Below are 5290 nucleotides of genomic sequence, written 5' to 3' on the forward strand. Positions count from 1 at the left end.
AAGATAGAGCCGTATAGCCCACCCATACCTTTCTTTTTTGTGCAGCAAAGTCGAGCTCAGTCGCACAAAACATAGCCAGTCCAGTGTATTTGCCCACAGAGACAATTTGGTTCATGCATGCAAAAAACCCCCATGTTTAATAAACTGAGTACAATATCCTGCATTTACACTAGCCCTACGTTCAGCTGTATTGCTATCAATGCCTTGTTGCCTTCTGAAGTTTGACATTGTTCCAAACATCTGTGCTGAATGGATGAGTTCACGTCACCTTGAAAAGGCTCCTGGGAAAAGTCAAACTGCAATAACTTCTTCTCTACTTTCAAGGGAATTTTTTTGATTATTTGGGGCTTATCCAAAAATCCCTCCTGATTCCTGAGAAGCAGTGCTTAGGAATGTTGGGGGGATTATCTTGTGCAGGTTAACTCCTATGACTATCCATAGTATTAACTGACTAATTTCCAGAAAATTTGTTCGGTTTAGCTACGTTCCATGTGCTTTGCAACAGAGATGAAAATAACTGACCAAGATACCAAAGTGGTGATAAGGGCAGCCTTTAGAGCACTGATTTGCTGTATTTATTGCCACTTGACCCGCCCGGCCACACGGGATGGAACTCAGCCCTAGAGTGAAGTACAACATCGCTACCCGTTTCCTTTTTAGTAGGTATTAAAAGGATTCTTCCTGTCGGGTTAGGTAAAAAAGCTGAAGAGAAGCAATGCTATTAAAATGAGTTGCTTCTCTGGTGAAGGTAATCCTGTGCGTTTGTCCCTGGCGTGTGAAGCATAACTGTGATTCGGTCGTGATTTCTGTAGCTATAGGAGAATATGCAGTGTATTTCAAGTGTCGTTATTCCCTGTTGGGCAGACAGAACACATGCTTATGTAAGGGAATGTGTTACAAAATTTTAAATAAGGCATTAAAAAGAAGAATTTGTAAGAAAGTACTATAAACAATTATGTTAAAACCTGAATGCATGTAGTTAATCTTGCGATATTAGTGACCTCTTGCTGTTGATTATAGGTGACAAAGTAAATAGACTATTTGCATCATCTGGCATTTGGGAGTTTGCATTCAAGCCTCTTTGCTTTAATCTACTTGGAATGTTTTATAACAAAGTTATTGCTGTCTTATTTAATAGCTAGATCTGTGTTGGACCAGATTACTTTACAATGTCATAAAAGTACATGTAGAGCTTGTAGATTAGATCCTTGCTGAAATCTTGGGGAGAGGTTTGAATTAGGTGCTGCGAAGTGTTGATGAACCAATCTTGTTGGTAACGTGAAATTATACAAGGTAGAGAAGAAGTTATTGCAGTTTGACTTTTCCCAGGAGACTTTTCAAGGTAACTGAAAAGTAACTGAACAAATGTTCAGTTCATTTTAATCTTCTGCTGTCTGTTTAAAGTTTACAAAATTATTGATTCCTTGAAAGCTGGAAGGCAAAAATACCACAGGTGAACTTAAAGTCACTTCTAAAATAAGTAAAACCTTGTGGTGGGAAAATGCATAGCATTCTGTCCTGTAGAGGCCCTTCTTCTGTACCCTTTTTGTCCTCATCTGAGAGCAGATCCAAAAAAGGAGTTGTCTTTGCGGCAGTGAACTTCCAGTACTTGCCCTGATTGAAATCCAGAACTGTGTGTTAGGTACGTGGGCTGCTTGTGAAGTTCGTGGAGATAAGTAGGACTTCAGAAGAGGAGCAGCGAGCAGCCTGCAAACAGAGCACTTAATGTACGGCTCATCGTTGAGGATACTCCAAAACCAGGAATGGATCTTGCATGTTTTAGCCAGTGGTGTTTTAATGTAAAACACAGAAACAGCTGTGAACTTGAGTGTTGGCCTGCTTCTGAAGTGAGTGTGCTGGCTGCTAGCTGCTTTGCTTTGGACCCAGGGATCCTGCATTACTCGCTACTGTCATGCATGGTTTCAGGATTCAAAGGTAATGCTACTCAGAGGACCATAGAAAGCCTGTTAAATATGGCTGGCGCTTCTTTTCTGATTCTGTATAGTGTTTCATTCGTTTAATCGTCTTTGGGGTAGCACAGGTTTTAAACTATATACTACAGATATATTTTATTCAGCTTGTGAATGTGCATCTAACACCTGTGGTATGATATCGCAAGGTGTTGTCTTGCACTGGTTTCTAAGATATTTAGACATTTCTTTAAGGGCTGTGTGGAATTTATTGTTAAACGTTTTCTGCTTCACCTGTAGCAATGTGGATGTTATCAGCCACGGTTGTGGCATAGTTGTATGCAGCCAGCCTTCCAAACTGGGTGTGTTTGCCCTGTGCCTAGCAATAACGGGTTTATCTGACAATGCTTCTAGCCTTTTAATTTATCCTGCATATTTTTTAACTCCTGTGTGAAGCTCAGCTGTTTACACTTTTAGTAAATGTCTTCAGCATCTCTTTATGAATAGTTTATTTTTACAGATGCATTTAAAGCCATCCCTTCGTTAGGGAAAGGTCTCCTCTTCTCCCTCTCTGCGTACTGGAGTTGCGAGGTTTTGGGGTTGCAAGGGTTTCCAAATCATGTCTTAGCTTCCTTTCTCTGAAAATCTTTGTGTTTCCCTCCCAACTTGTTACCCTGGTTTATTCTCCTTTCATTTATTTTGTTTCCTATTTCTACTTTCCTGTACAGTATTTTGTTGACAAAACTCTTGGCTTGGTGTTGAATAAATTGCCTTCTCTCTCTGCTGGCTCTTGCCTTCCTGTCATAGCTATTTTGAGCTAGCATCCCTACCTAAGGATGAAGTAAAATGAAATCTGGTGAGCTAATGTACTAGCGCGCTGTTGCCAGAAGGGAGTTGTTCTGTTTCTTCTACAACCCCTTTCCTATGCCTCCCATCTTTGAACTTCCCCTACTGACTTTTTCTCTGGCCTTCAGCAGACTCCCATATGCGTTGATTCAGCTCACTGCTTGCAGAGCATAAACCCAGCTGCATTAGGGAATTAAATCAGATCAGCAAAAGGTCCAAAGAGTTCAAGATGGCTGCGCAGGAACATGTGGCAGAGAAAGGGAGAGAAAGCAAGACCTTTGGTGTCAGTGAGCTATTAGATTGGCTTGTATAATTTCACGTTAGAGATGTAATGTGACAATAGATTTAACTGATCTAGGTTCGGGCTGCTCTACCCCCAGCTGTGTCTTCCCCTCTCTCTGTTGCCATCACAGTTCTGTCCTTGTCTCAGCAATGGAATGAAGTGACTTTTTGTCAAGGTTAGTTTTCAGCTAGTTTCAGTTACTGGGAGTCTGGGTAGCCGCAGGAACCTCACTGGAAGGAATAGGGTCTGGAAGGCATGGCTGAAGGCAGGGGAAGCAGCAGGATCACATAATCAGTTCATGCTGTCTTAGAACCGCATCCCTGCAGAGGCAGCGGCACAACAGTGTGATGTGGGCCGAGGATTTTTCTTGATAGTATCGTGGTTAGATATGATGCTTCATTCCCTGCAAAACTTTTCACTGTGACATGATCATGATCCGCCTATGTCCTTTATAACTGGCTATTCGGTATGAAGAAATGGGTTATCAAATTTCTTTCCAGGTGAATAGAAGTTGAATGAAAATGTAGAAGCCTGCTACCCGAGCAGTTTCAGTTTCTGTTTCTTCTTCAGTTCCTATGAAATAACAAATAAATGGTTCAAAAAAGCGCAAGTCAGTGCATGTGCAACCCTTTGGGAGCACCTTGTGAGATAAGCAATCTGCTTGAGTGACATAATTGAAATGGAGAGGGAGAAGTAAACAAAATATAACTTCTTAAATTGTGCAAATGAATGAAGAGGAAGGGAAGCGGACTTCTGAAGCAGAAGAGCTTGGACTTCCATCTTCTAGTCAGACAGCACTGACAGAGAGCGGAGTCTTAGTAGTTGGTGAATGGCAGTGACTGGCATGTTTGTTTTCAGGGTTGGAATGAAAACATGCCTGAAAAATCCGGACGAATGGATGAGAAAATTGCATATGAACTCTTAGTGTATCCCCTTACTTTTTTGTAAGTAGATTTTATTTGTGTATGGTTACTCCTGCTCTTGCTAAAACCAACTCTTAACCCAGCTTAACTATCTGTGTGTTTTTTGGCTTCTTTGACTGGACCACCCATGCGTAGGGAATTTGGATGTAAGTTTGTTGAAAAATTCAGTGTTAGTTATTTCCATATAGATACACGATAGCTACTTGTAGGTTAACAAGTGCGGAGACTTTGTATTGTCCACATTCAAGGCTGTCCCTACAGAGGGGTGGAATGTCCTGCCATCCCATGGGGAGTATTGGTCTGGTAGTGTATTAAAAACTTAAAGGCTTTTAGAAGCTGTTTCTAAAATTAAGGCTAATCCTAATTCTGTATATGCATCTATATATTAAATCACTTTCAGTGCTTTAAAAGTTGCAAATACAACTTTTCTCTGATGTGGATGCTTCTGCAGAGAATTTTACAAATGAGTATGTATTTTTCACATTTTAGAAGACTTTTTTTTTAAAAAATGAAATATTTGCTTCACATTGTATTTACCACTGTCAGCTAATAGTAAATATTCTGTGTGTACACACATGCAGGTATATATGCATAGTCTATAAATATGAATAGACACATTATAAATATGCACACATGTATATACTGTTATTATGCGCATATATATAATGTGTGTGTATATATGTACGTATACTAATAGGGATAAATGACATATTTTACTGTGGTAACGATTAATTTGGTCTTCCAGTCTTGAGTTTGCTTTATCCCTTGCCAATTAAGGTCTTGATTGTCTTGGCAGAGGTCAAATGAGTGTCAGCTTAAATGCATTTTGCTTTATTAATACATACATACATAACTTAGCTATTCACGGAGTGAGAAAAATAAACTAGTGTGGTAATTATTTGGCATATATCAGTATTTGTTCATTGAATGAATGAGCAGTTTAATCAGCAACATTGCAGTACACTATAAATTAAATAACACACTAATACTTTGACAACATTATATCGTGGATTGTATGTTTCTTGTAATTTGTGATTAGACAGCAGACTGATAAAAAGTTTAGTATTTTTGAGAAATAAACAATGTGGGCTGGGCAGGAGCATGACCAGTCACAGATCATGATGGTTAATGGAAAGGCATTGATTGGCTATTATTTAAAATATTTAAAGAGTTTCAGCATTATTTCGTTACTTCTAATGCTGCCCTTAAGCTGAGTGTGTAACTTTATGAATGGGCGGCATAGTAATGTGGATGTCTTTGACCAGATTTCTTTTTAATGGTCTGTGTTAGTCAGGAATAATTTACTGAAAAGACACTATATATGTCCT

The sequence above is a fragment of the Pygoscelis adeliae genome, unplaced genomic scaffold, assembly GCF_000699105.1.
Source record: "Pygoscelis adeliae isolate BGI_AS28 unplaced genomic scaffold, ASM69910v1 Scaffold256, whole genome shotgun sequence".
Taxonomy (NCBI): Eukaryota; Metazoa; Chordata; class Aves; order Sphenisciformes; family Spheniscidae; genus Pygoscelis; species Pygoscelis adeliae.